The sequence below is a fragment of the Mixophyes fleayi genome, chromosome 9 (genome assembly GCF_038048845.1).
Source record: "Mixophyes fleayi isolate aMixFle1 chromosome 9, aMixFle1.hap1, whole genome shotgun sequence".
Lineage (NCBI taxonomy): Eukaryota > Metazoa > Chordata > Amphibia > Anura > Limnodynastidae > Mixophyes > Mixophyes fleayi.
This window is the reverse complement of record NC_134410.1, coordinates 64,382,093-64,396,816: the sequence shown is the minus strand read 5'-3', so window position 1 is coordinate 64,396,816 and position 14,724 is coordinate 64,382,093.

Sequence of the window (14,724 nt, the reverse complement as noted above, 5' to 3'; positions counted from 1 at the left end):
TCTTTTTTTTTTTTTTTTAACAAATGAAATTTTTATTGGTTTTTAAAGTTTTTCAAAAAGGAGTACAGAAGAGAAAAAAAAAAATAGGAAAAGGGTACATAAAGGGAATGGAACACCAACACAATGCACCTGAAAGCATACAGAATCGAAATCAAAAGCATCTAACTATTTAATGTATACCATGAACTTAATTAATTAATACAATGTAAATCAACACACAAAGGATCATTCACCAATGTCATTAGTGGGCAGGGGTAAGGAACGTGAAGGGTTTCCCTCCCCATCAGTCACATAAATGTGCCAAGCTCTCCATTTGATCAATGGGGACGATGTTGAAGTGGAGTATGGGACCCCCAGGGTTTCCGTTTCAAAATTGAAATTGATTTTAGAGATCACCTTGGCCAGGGGGAGGAGGAGAAGAGAAGAGGCTGTTTCCATGCCTGAGCTATAGCTGCTTTGGTTGCTATCAATATTTGGCCTGCCACGTATCTATCCCAACTGGGAAGAGAAGGGGGATAGTACTGCAGTAAAGCTAATTCTGGCGTGGGGAGGACTGAGTGGCAAAGAACTGTGCTTAGCAATTGAAAGACCTTATTACATAGAGGCCTTACTAGAGGGCATGACCAGAATATGTGGAAAATATCACCATGCTCAGAACAATTGCGCCGACATAGCGGGGATATGGAGGGCCAAATTTTATGCCGTTTGACTGGGGTGGCGTACATTCTATTCAATAATTTTACCAGCATCTCAGTATGATTAAGGCACTTGGACATTTTAAAGGAGTTGGCAAAAATATGTTCCCAGTCTTCTTCTGACAGTTCTAACTGGATGTCTGATTCCCATTGGATCTGAGGTTTAGACTTGGATGTCGTATTATTGAGACCCAGCAAGGTTTTATTCCAGAGGGTAATGCTGGCTCTACTACCCCCTTTGGTCAACGGGGAGTAATACCTGGCCAGGGGAGGACCTATTGCCAGATGTCTCAACGGAGGTGAGGTTAATAAATGCCTGATCTGGAGATTTATAAAAATCGCCTTTAGGGAGCGAATACAGGGCACTGAGATGAGAGAAGGAGAAGAGCTCACCCGTGTCCAGCAGGTGACCTAGAGTCTGAATACCCCTGCTGATCCATGCAGATAGATTCAAGTCTGGTATTTGGTTGGCGACCATCTGTAGGGACACGCCTGTCGTGGGGCGCAGCAGCCCCTCAGTATCCTGGCATAACCGATCCCACACAGTCAAGGAGTCTAATAAGGGCCGGCAAGGTCTCCACTGAGGAGGTACCCACAACAGATCCGTCAAAGGGAACTCTGGGATGTATGCTGATTCCAAGTCAACCCAGGGTTTCACCCCCCTTGGAAGGTACCAGTCACGAATCTGGGACAAAATACAAGCCTCATGATATTTTGTCAGATGAGGGAGGGTCAGCCCTCCTTGTCTCTTCCCTCTAGTCATACGTTGCATAGCAATACGGGGGGGGGGGGGGGGGGTCTAGACTTCCAGACACATGTTTTCAACAGGGGGGACAATTTGGCTAGCAGGCTCAGGGGAAGATGAAATGGAAGTATGCGGAATAAATACATTAGTTTAGGGAGAAGCATCATTTTAAACACTGAGATCCTGCCTAACCCAGAGACCTCAAAGCACATCCACGAACCTATAAGCTTCAATAATTGTTGATGTAATATAGAGAAGTTGTGTTCTATAATTGAGTCTAGACTATATAAATCTAGACTATATCAACAGTCTAGACCAGCGGTTCCCAAAGTGTGCGCCGCGGTGCTGTCACTGGGGTGCCGCGGGCCAGCCATAGAAAAAAGAAAGAACACAGAAACTTACCAATCCGTCGGGCGCCGGGACCCAGCAGCCTCCTCTCTCCCGCAGCTGTCACTGAATATCTACGTCCGTGACAGCTGCGGGAGAGAGGAGGCTGCTGGGTCCCGGCGCCCGACGGATTGGTAAGTTTCTGTGTTCTTTTTTTTCTATGGTTGGTCCGCGGCAGAGGAGTAACGGGGGCCCTGACGTGATTATGTGATCACTTTGGGGATGCCGACTGCAGAAATACATTCTAATGAATATGGAACGGATTGTGGAGTCAGTGTATAAGGGTTGTTAAGTCTCTAGAGTCAACCCTGGCTCGAGGTGAGTAGCTGCATATAGCGGCATGTGGACACCATTTTACAAATGTTTAATACTCGTGCGCTTCACATAAAAAGGTGCTCTCCATCCTAAGGAAGTTTCCCACATGTACTTTAGAATGGCTGCTGGAAAGGGCATATTTTCCATTTTGTAAACCCGGCAGGAGCCCTGGAGTTGCATGGACCCCAAATCTGAACTATCACATGTAACATGTGGAATAAGGAACCTATGTGGATGGCCCCTTGTACCATCCTCATCAACAATTTCTATTGCAGACAATAAAAGCATATTTTATTTCAGGTATATTATTTAGCTCACTTAAAGAAACTAAACAAAGACATACATAACAATACATGTATAGTCACATAGCCGTTCAACTTCTTTTTTCAATAACCACTGAACCTAGAGCTGAAGGGGGGACACAGCGTGAGAGGGGCAGTGCAGGGGGACACAGCGTGAGAGGGGCAGAGGAGGAGGACAGCGTGAGAGAGGGCAGTGTGTCTGGATGCAGAGGGGGCATTTTTTCATACAACTAAATAAGTATTTCTGTCCTGACCTAAATACTTATTACAATTTTTGGACCCAACTACTTCTAAAACAGGACTGCTCAATAATTATTTTGGAGGGGTGCCTTGAAAAAATTTGGAGACTCTAAGGGTGCCGTGAACTGCAAAAGTTTGGGAACCACTGGTCTAGACTATATAAATGAGGGGTAATTTGGATCCCAAGATACGTAAGTACAGTATTTTTCCAAAAATAGCTAAATTTATCTTTTAAAACTTGTAATTTGTCCACCGGGACATTTATAGGGAGGACTTCTGTCTTTGAGGTATTCAATTTATAAAGGGAGGCTTTCCCAAACTGAAGTAGCAGATCCTGGATCGCTGGCAATGAGGTCTCCGAGTCAGTCACAAATAGGAGCACGTCATCAGCGAATAGACACACTTTATGGGGAGTCCCTTTTACCTCTAACCCTGAGCATCTTTGGTCAAGTCTTATCCGCGCTGCCAGCGGTTCAATGGCCATCAGATATATTATGGGGGACATGGGGCAACCCTGCCGGGTCCCATTCGTGATTGCAAAGTTTAAAGAGAGAAATCCATCACTATATACTCGCGCTGAAGGGTTCGAATATAGGGACAGTATGGCGTTTAGGATATTACCGGCAAATCCGAAGGTATGACGCACCCGAGTCATGTAAGACCAGTGTAACCTATCGAGCGCCTTTTCAGCGTCTAGAGAAAGCAGTAACATGTTATTTTTATGGCATTGTTCTATTAGATGAAGTATACGTCTCAAATTATCAGGGCCCTGTCTACCTGTCACGAAACCCACCTGGTCTGGATGAATCCGTTCCGGAATGATAGGAGCGAGTCTGTTGGCAATCAGTTTTGCAAAAATTTTAACATCAGTATTTAAAAGAGCTATGGGACGATAGTTCTTGCAGTCAGTAGGGTCCTTTCCGGGTTTGGGGATTACTATTATATGAGATTCTAACATCTTAGATGGGAAGGAACCAGAGTGGGTCCCAGCCTCATATAATTGGAGAAGGATAGGTGTCAGTACATCTTGGAATGTGGAGAAGAATGAGTTACTATATCCATCAGGGCTAGGTGCCTTATTCTTTGGGAGTTGTTTAATAACCCTGCCTCTCTCCTCCAGGGACCAAGGGGCATTTAGTTCTTCCCTGAGCGAGGGGGCTATAGCTGGTAGGGGAAGATCCCTCAAAAGGTGGCAATGTCATGTTCTGTCGGCTGATGAGTAGAAGTGTCGGTACTTAGATTATATAAGTCTGTATAGAAGGCTGCAAAAGAATCTGCTATAGCATTAGGATTAGTAATCTTGGAAGTCGTAATGGTTTTAATACGATTCCGGGCTTGCAGGCCTCTGAGTTTACGTACCAACAAACCGCTCGCTCTGTTACCCGCTACGTAGTATTTTTGGCGTAGCTTAGCTAGTGCCATTTGGGTACGTTGCATAAGTAACTTTTGTAGTTAGGCTTTGACCTGTGTTCTCTCGAGATTTAATGCTTTAGACGGATGTGTTTTGTTCTGAGTGTCTAAAAGTTTAAGTTTCGCCTCCAGTTTCGTCTGTAAGTACATGTACGCCTTTTGAAGTCTGGAGGCTAATTGAATAATTCTGCCCCGAACTACCGCTTTTAGGGCGCACCAGTAAGTAAAAACCGAAGTATCAGCTGGGTCATTAGTTTGTGTGAAAGAGTTAATAGCATCCGTTATCTCTAATTTCGCCTCGAGCGAGAGTAACAGGTGTTCTGGCAGCCGCCATGGTCGTAACGCAAAGGGTGTTCGGTTAGATTTCCATGTCCACATCACAGGAGCGTGGTCGGACCATGACATGGAAAGAATCTGTTTTGTGCGTGTTTTGTAAGGACCATTTGTCTGAGAGGATGAGGTCAATCCTAGAGTAAGTATTATGTACTGTAGAAAAATAGGTGTAATATCTATCTTTAGGGTTGGCTTTTCTCCAGACATCATATAAACCAAATTCAGCCAAAAGTCTACCCAGGGCCATATCCGAGGTGGAGGATTGTGACTGTTTAGATCCTGATTTTAGAGATCTGTCTAATTTGGGCTCCACTATCAGGTTGAAGTCACCCATAATCAACAAACTACCTCTTTTAACCTTTTCAATCAGGGCTAGGGTATTTTTCAGGAAGTGGAGTTGTCTGGAGTTAGGGGCATAAAGTGACACTAAAGTTATCCATTTCTCATTCAGTTGACATATAACTATCAGGTGTCTACCCATCTTGTCTTCCACTGTATTGGAAAGTTTAAAAGAACATTTTGAGCTAAATAAAATGGCTACACCGCATTTTTTATGGGGCCCATTAGCAGTGTAGCATAAAGGAAACCGCCGATATCTAAGGACAGGGGGAGCTTTGGCAGCAAAGTGTGTCTCCTGAATAGCTATTATGTCAGCTTTCAATTTATGAAATGATGTTAACGCCAACATACGTTTAGCAGGGGAATTAAGCCCTCTAGCGTTCTGAGACAAAAATGTAACCATCACTTAGCAAGAGGGGATAAAGGCATATCGACTCTGAGGCACCGGTCAGATGACCTGGCCTCTTAATGGAATCAAAATTTTTGTTTTCAGGTGCTGTGTTCCAAAAGGTGAGGGGAGGGACAAACGAGGGGGGGGGGTTATATATCCCCTCTGGGGATGGGGAAACAAGAATAATCCCAAATATGGGATTAACATTTTTGCCGGAGAGGGGGAAATACCGGCAAAATTACACACTTGGGGTGCCCGACCTGGGCCTGTCAGCACCACCACCCGCATGCATAACCCAAACCTTAACCTAGCTAACGTCCAATAGATAAATAAATATGAGCACATAACAGAATCTATCACACAGTATACATTACATAACAAGCAGATATACAGTGTTTCTAGATTTCCCAATCACGAGGAAATACCATGTATAAAGACATCAAAAGGGAGATCATTTATATCAGACCCCATAGTATTATACAAGTATATGTATATATATATATATATATATATATATATAGATCTGGTGAGAGGTAGACATCTCCTTTCCTATATATGAAATGACCAAGTAACTATCACGGCAGTGGGAAATATAAATGATATACAAGCTGTACGCAGACTAACTCTGTACTGAATTAGAGCTCCCTCTAGCTATATTATAACAAATATACAAAATACCGATGAGGACAAAAATAAATCAAATCGAATATAACCTTAACCGATGGATGTTAGGCCATATCTGCAGAAAAAAAAAAAGGCATTGTCCAATGCGTGTATACATAGAAATGGAGGGATGAACAACAGCTCAACCTAATAACTACAGAATCCGCTCGACAAACTTTAGAGGAACTTGAAAACGATCTTCTGAGACTCCAGGGGTGTTGAATAGAACTAAAAGACACTCAACTGAAGACCAAAGAGATCTAGATGGTCTTGATAAGAGATTGTTCCAACGGATCTCTCTGTATTATCTTTAAGGTGAGGGGATAGATTCCCAAAAGAGTTTGTAGATATCTGCCCGACAGCTACTTTCGCTTCTAAAGGAGGAATGTGTACTTGAAACTCAGTCCGAGCAAGAAAGAACTCAATTCGAACTAGGGATCTCCTCACGGATTGGAGATTCTCTGCATCTTGAACCCCCCTGAGTAGACCAGTCGTTAGAAATGTGGGGTCTAGCTTTGGGGTCAGGTTGCGATATCTGAAGGTTCCAGGATGCTAGGAGTTTTGTCCCTTCAACTGAGTTTATGATGTGTAGCACATTATTTCTGTAGACCAACAATTTCACTGGGAACCCCCATCTATATGAAATATCATTACTTCTTAGGGCTCTTGTGACTGGTTGAAAAGCTCTTCGGTTCGCCACAGTATGCTGGGAAAAGTCTGGGAATACTAGGATGTCTTGAAGGAGATCTGTGCCTTCTACTTCTCTGGCCGCCCGCAGAATGTGTTCCTTGATATGGAAAAAGTGAACGCATAATAAGGTATCTCTGGGAACGGTGTCCGGCGCTCTCCTATTTTTAGGAAGCCGGTGAATGCGGTCAATAGTTAGGTCTAGTATGGAAGCCGAAGGAAGAAGTTTCTGGAACAAATTTGTGGCAAAGGATGGTAGCTCTGCATTAGATATCTGATCTGGTATTCCCCGAATCTTGAGGTTGTTGCGACGCGATCTGTCCTCCATGTCCGCCATCTTATCTCTCATAGTGATAACTTCTGCCTCCAATTGCTCATGGGAGGTGATTAGCTCATTATGTGAAGAGACCAGTTCTTCTGATTTGTTCTCCAGATGTACCGTCCTGGAGCCCAATGCCGCAACCTTCTGCTTGAATGGCTTTCATAGAGGCTCTCAGTTCCGTTGATAAATCGGCTTTCAAAGAAGCTAATAAAGATGCCATTGACTTAAACGAGATCGGAGCCTCAGGATCGGTCATACGAGTAGGGGACTCAGAGGGCGGGGTGGATGTCGAAGCAGCATCCAGCTGTTCAGAGTCATCTCCCTGTCCACTCCTTGTATCCCAGAGGGGGGACATAGATCGCTGTTTGTTTTGCCTAAAGAAGGTGAGCTGCGCAGTTGCGCTAGGTGGATTAAGCTTTTTAATCTTTTTGATCCGTCTGGGAGCCATCTGAGTAAATTATCAGGACTCCCTGTTTGATGAGAATATCCAATAAATAGACGGTTTCAACTTGGCAGAAGCTTTACAAGGAGGTAGAAAGATATCCAGTCAGAGATCTATATTATAGATAGAGGGGTCAGTTAGTTTCAGGGTAATTCTTCAGTGCTGTGATATTGACCCAACATGGAGCTTAATCCCAGGAGCTAGTCGTGCTCATTCTCGCCGAATAGGACACATGCGGGTGGTGGTCAGAACATCATGTATATTACATGGAAATATTAGCTAGAACTGGATTCACTGTTATTCGGCAGCTGTCACCCAGTCAATATATTGTAATAAGTCATATGGGCACTAGATGGCAGCCAACCCCTGTGGATGGGTCTGAACGTGGATCTATAAAGCAGATACAGCTTGGGCACGAGAAGTATTGATGTAATTGATTACAGCAGTTGACTTTATCTGATCAGGGTCAGCAGCAGGCAGGTGATGGAAAGATAAGTTATAGACTCAGTCTAGTAAACAGCCATACAGGCATGCATCAAGCAGCTCATCTGAGGGAGTTTTCGGGAACAAGCAATATTCAGTAGCAGTGTTCAGACCCCTCTCAGGGAACCCCAGACTGACCTGGTGTACAAAGTCAACAGGATGACCAGTCAATTCTGCCCACAGCTCACTCGATCTCCTGCTGGCGATTCACCGCTGTTCTCTGCTGTCATTCAGCCTCTAGTCTGCTCCCAGAGTGCCCTTCTTCAATACTCCTCTCAAAGAGCACCAGACTGACTTGACTTGAGACAGCGCTCCGCTGAATGTTAAGTGGCACTGAAAAGGAGCCCTGTTGACGCTAACCAGAGCTCTCCTGAGGTCCCCCCTCCGTCAGCTGCGGTAGTCCCGCTCAGAACATGATCTTTTAAAAATGGTTATGCATTTCAAGAATATTGACAGATTTATATATTTGTGCAAAATACATTTTTAAATGTATAAGTTACAGAATAATATAACCCCTACTGTAGAATTCTAAGACTATTAGAAGAAAGCCATTACAATTGCTTATTCTAAATAAGCAGCTTTTGAGCTATTTATAATTTAGTTCAGGACATTTGTAAGAATGTTTCCGAATTCTACTTGTTTGCTCACTCAATTATTGTTAGTTATGCTGTAAAGATTCCAGTTCCCTAATGTTTCTGCATGCTACTTTTGATTTGTATAATGTCCTAGCTTCAGGTAACCGATGAGGGGTCCTGGGGAAGTCTGCTTTGTATATGTGAGGGCAAGTTCTAGTGAGTTCAAAAGTTTAAAAAAAAAATAAAAAAAAATCCTATACACCAGGGGTCTCAACTCCAATCCTAAAGTACTATCAACAGGTCAGGATTTTTTAATCTTGCACAGGTAAATTAATCTATTTTTTCCTGCGTCAATAATTATTCCAACCTGTTTCCACAGAAAGAAAACATGATCTGTTGTTGGTACTTGCTGATTGGAGTTGAGAACAGCTCCCATATAACATTTTATACATGGTCACCAATGCACATTGTGTCCTAGATCAATAATGAAAACTGGTTTTGTTAGCCCGAGTTATAAGTAGAACAATGCCATTAAAATCTGGATCATATGGGTCACGTCAAAGGCTATATTTACTGCAGTGTGTTCCTCAGAGAATGTGAATGGCGTAAAATGGTACATATAGGTGTCCTTATGCTGATAGGCTATCCAAATGTTATCCCAAGTAGTTCTTTGTCATAGTTACTGAGTCAGGGTAACTGGCAAAATACGTGTTTTAGAGAGCAGGCTTGGATTTAGGACAACAGTTATGCATTACTGTAATTGAATGTATAGTAACAGTATTTCTGGGGCTTGGCTCAATTTTGTGTAACTGGGAACCAAATTGCAACAATTTAAATAATGCTTTAAAGTGGATTATCTGTCTAGCTTTTAATCCCATGGGCAAAAAGAAAGGTACTTCATTCACATGACTTCAGATTGTCGTGAACCCCTAAATCTGCTAGGAAAATTTGGCATGGAAGCAATCGCACAGAAAATTACCTGGATTCCCCCCCCCCCCCTCCCTCGTAATGGCATACATTATTGAAATGGGCTATTGTAGGTGATCAGAGGCTCACCAGTCCAGCTACCCTTGTGAACAGTATATATAAGTATGTATTGAAAGAAGAAAATTTTGTATGCCAAAGATAAATCAAATGCAACAGAGCAATACTCAAAACTAAAGCTGGGTACACACTACACTGTTTTCGTCCAGTAATTGTCTCAAACAGCCGACATACGACCGCTCGTTCAAAAGTCGGGTAAGTGTGTGTAGTGACACGATGGTCGAGAGTCTGCCCAAATGGATGATTGTCGCCTCATGTGGTTGGTCGTACCGTTTAATATTTTCGTTCCAGTCTTGTTTCCGCTGTGTAGTGTGTATAAACTTCCGACCGATCCACGACAATCCTCCGATACTTCCTCGACCTGGGGGACGTGTGTATGTAAATTTTTTGATGTCTGTCCCAGTCCCACGTGTGTTATTACCCTTTGCGTCTATGTTGGCAATGTATTCATATTTACTCTTTCTAAACTTTAACCTTTATAAACTATTAAAGTTATATTAACCTTTATTAACTTATAATTGAGAAGTACCCAGAATAAACCACACAGTGTTCATGCAACATTTTTATTGCAGGAAAAAAGGTGCAAAATTTTTTACACACACAGCTGTCTGAAAGATCCGCATGAGAAGTGAGCGTGCCCATACCAATCAGAGCGCAGAGTACTGCAGAGTATTATTTTTAGTATTTTGTATTTTTAAAGGTGCTACTGGTTTGTGGCAGAACAGGTCTTGATGTCGCTTGGGTTTCTATTCCTTTTGATTTCTTTATCTACGATACAAGGAAATAAAAAAAATGTTTACCATTTAACTTCTATATCATCTATAATTTATATTCAACGACATAAATACTCTCATTTTCTCACCTTGCACACTGCTCGAGATCAGTTTATATTTTGGTCCCTGTGGCGAAATCGCAATAATAGCGGGCTTAACCTCTATACATTCTGGAAAACAGGTGCCATTTTGGTTAATATAACGGTACAGGTATGTGCCCAAAGCATTTAGCTGTCTACACATGTTCACTGCAATACCTTCGTGTAGAACTTCTTTAGTATATTTTTCTTTTTCAATTTTTTCTTGTTTGCTAACAGGTGTAACATTAGTGGTATCGGTGGTATCTAAACAGGCCTTCTCACCGTTAATTCTTCGTTCTGGCACAAAAAAATTAGGTTTCAAATTAGGCGTTTACATTGCTTTATATGACACTAGAATGAAATAAAGTCCTTCTAGCAGGTACACTACATGTGCTACTGACCTTTTTTTTTTAATGTCGTTGTCGTCCAGTACTTTTACCATCATCTCCACCTCTCTTGGGCTCATTGGATTTGCTCTTTGCTCCTCTTGAGCATCTCCACCCCCCACCTTAACTTTTCCAACATTTTTTGGCCCTTCCAGCATCATCTCTGACTCCGTCTCCATAGCTGCAACCCCCACTGACACCTTCTCCTCTCCCGCAACCCCCACTGACACCTTCTCCTCAACCTTAACACCCACTGACACTTGCTCACTCGCCATCTTCTCACGCTCCTCGGCGCCAAACAGGTTTCTCTGTCATTTTATACACTCAGACATGGGCATTCGTTTCTGCTGTGGACCAATCAGCTATGATGCATGCCGAGAATGGAGCATTCCATTACATACGAAGGGATTTTTTTTTTTAGGGAATAATCATTGTATTGCACTTTAGCAGTTAAATGTTTTTCTAAATTTAATGCATATTACTGAACTTATATTTTATATGAATGAATGAAGAGACATTGTTGCCTTCTCTTTTTATACAGCTTTGGGTGTTAACTATAGCGAAACCTCTGCCCCTTTATGCTAATGTCTTTGGTATCTCTTTATATTTCACGCAAATGTCGCTTCAGTGTGTACGAAATTAAAATCATTGCTCACGACAAGATGGCTGTAAAAAGTCGCTAAAGGGACGTCCGCTCTTCCGTTTATCGTTCTAAACAAGGCTAGTGTGTATGCAGTCCATGGACCGAGCGATCGGACCATCGATCGCATGTAAAATCGCTCGGCATAAAAAGTTGGTTGAAATTTCTGTAGTGTGTACCCAGCTTAAAATAGAAAACATCATAAAGCACATGGTCTGAGTTATGATTGTAAATTCAAATAAATTCTAATATTATTAAATATATTTTAAATGTTTCATCGCTTATTTGGCAAATTTCTATAGTTCAGGATTTTCTCTTTAGATTTGGATGTATCATGCTACCGAAGGTCTCCTGTCACATGACCACAGGAGCTTTTTGAATGCTTCTATCACCTTGGAGGATGTGGACATATCCAACACACTTTTTCATAATGGGGGGAAAGCATTGGGTGTGGGTTGCCAATAGAGCTGTAAAAAAAAACAAGCAAAAGAAAAACGGTGTTGTATGTCCAAGCTTCTGGAATCCTTTACTCAGTTACGACATGTAAGATTGTTACTCTTATCTATATCATAGGCTCTCCTAGGTGTGCTCCTGCAATCAAAGATCCCATCTGTTTTGATTTGTATAGGCCTATATCTTTGTCTACAGATGTTAAACTTTTTGTTTGCCTTAAATAGGCTGCTCCTCAAATTGTCCACTACACTGACTGGTTTTATGTCTGATAAATCTATGACCACAAATCTTAGATGCCTATATACCTATTTGCAGCTGATATATAAACATGACAAGGCCTTTGATTCAATGTTGTGGTCTAATGCAGCAATTTTGCATGAGCCTTGTTTATATTAGCTAGGTTAAATTGTTGTATAGTAATGATTTTATAAACACATAAAAGCTTATATGAATGCACAAGCAGTACCAGGGTTGTGGGATCTGATGGAGACCCAGAGACTCTTCTAAGAGAAATAAGCCAGGTTCCAGAGATTTGTATCGCCTTTGATGACCCAATCAGGTTTAGTCATAGACTGCCTTAGTGGATTTGATATATCGGGATAGCGTAGGGGATAGCGCATATAGTCCTCGTGTTATACTATCTACAAGTGGATGTGGTGAATGCCACCCAGGATACTACTGGTTTTATGAAACTATTTCCATGCATACTGCAGGTCTCCATATCTAGAACATACACACTTTACTAGAGAATATCATGGATCTATTTGGAACAGTATAGTGTTGTCTAATCTTAGAGTTTTGTAGTGTTATGGAGTGTAGATTATTAGTGCAAATAGCAGTATAGAGTAATAACTTGGCTTCCTTGGTGGTGGTGTGGTGAGAAGAGATATTTCTCTTTCATCCATAGTGGACATTGAAAATCTTGACAATGGGGTATAGAGTGAATGTCCGCTTGGAGTTGGCACAATAAAATTTGTTTGAAGTGCTGACTATATCCTCTCTATGCCCCTCCTACTAGCCAGTTTTAATTTTGTGCCCAAGGAGTTGGACACACTTTGGGCTTCTCCAATAGATTTTATTTATTCTTACAACTTTTTGTTCGTTTTGGAGAAGCTCAAGCCTGGGTTCAGATAGGTTAGTCTGCCTCTTACCTTCATCTGCACCGAGGGATCCGCCGGGGAGACCAGCCCATCTCACAAACAGATTGAGGCTTGGCATCCCAGCAAATGAGACCACTGTCTCTAGGTACCGCACCGCAGCTGCTGAAGCTTGCGTCTGGTTACCGTTGCTATACCCCGCAACCCGGCGAAGCCAAGCAGCAGGTATAGTATATCCATTTCCTACAACATGTGGGAGCAAGACGGGGCATGCTGGAAGCGCTAAGTGTAAGGGGAGGAGCCTAATGTAGCGGCTGTGAAGTTAAAAAAAAAGTTCCCCTTCAGCGCGCTAGCTCCCGAGAGGCACGCTGTAGTCCCTCCTTGCCACACCAGCCTGATCACTCAAAGCCCAAAACAATGGGGATAGAGCATTGAGTTGCAGAAACTGAGTATGGTGTCACAGGTCTAGACACTACTTGTTACACGCAGTGTACACCAGGTATATGCATAGCTCATGTGCTCTCTATCTGCTTCTGCTTTTTTTCCTTTCATTGGTTTTCCCTTTGTTGTATGTTATGAGACATGGCGGGGAAGGGGGAGCAAAGATTTCTGAAAAATCAATAGTATGCAGAACTTGTTAAGTTCATTTCAGGTCAGAGTGATCTTGTACAATACTGTGAGAATTGTATTACTCCTGTTACTAATCAGTCGGCTCTCCCCCAGATCGAGGTGATCCCGGTATGGGTAGCCCAGATGGCCGATGCTATGTCGGCATTAACAGCCGAGTTAGTCACTTCCAGACATGAAAGGGAAGCGTCTAGGTCTCAACTTGAACCTGAATAGGCCCAGTCTTTGGCTCACAGGGTTGAGCTCTTAGCAAAATCTGTAACCCCAGCAGCTTCAGGGCCCCATGTCACTTTAGTGACTAAAAAAAAAGGTTTGCCTGTCATAGTACAGTCAGATGAATCTGATGTTGAGAAACTACCTCCTTTGGAAGAAGGCAAGTCTCTTCAAGATTCAGACACAGATTTGATCCAGAAAGGGTCAGAGTCAATGTCACAATGGCTAGAAGCTTTGATTATAGTATTAAAGTAATTCTATCGTTTTCAAATAAGCATTGCCCAAGCGATTGTATTGTGTTTCTAACGCACAAAGTGATTTATTTTAGCAGATGCAAAGTTTAACAGTTCAACACATGATTATATTATGATACAGTACAGTACAGCCAATACCAAAAGATAAATACATACCGCTGCTATCGCATGCGCTCGCTGCGCTCCCACGGGACCCAGTGAACAGTATATCTCTATGGAATACTGTGGTCAGAGTAGACTGAGGCTAGTGGGGGTGCAGCTATGATTATATATACAGTCAGTGTTACAGAGTGAACAATAGAGATGACGTGGCTTGCTTCTATAGGTCCAGACATCAGATGGGTCCAGGGTAAACAGGTCATAGGCTAGTTCAGACCAAGGAATCCAAAGGTGGGGGTCGTCTCTCCAGGGGATGTGCTCCAGTTACAGTTAAACCATTAGCATTTTCATAGCCAGCATCATACAAAGGTTTATTCCCTAACATCAATAACTAAAGTATGCAATGTGCGATCTCTTCGCCGAATGCACCGGACAGCTGCTGATGAATAGGGGTTTAATATGATACTAGACATGACACCTTTCCTATAACCTGAACCTTAAATATCACTGCAGTGTACATATAATCATATTATATAAACTAATAATAAACCAAATACTATCTGCTCATAAATTACCGTGTAACGGACTAGCATGAATATGAATTATATAAATAACTAAATGTTGTAATGCGAGTGTATACGTGCGTATTTTACCGTGCGATCGCACCACGCGCTGTGTTATTCGGCGTATGGATCTGTGTTACGCGGCGTACGAATCACAATCGCACGG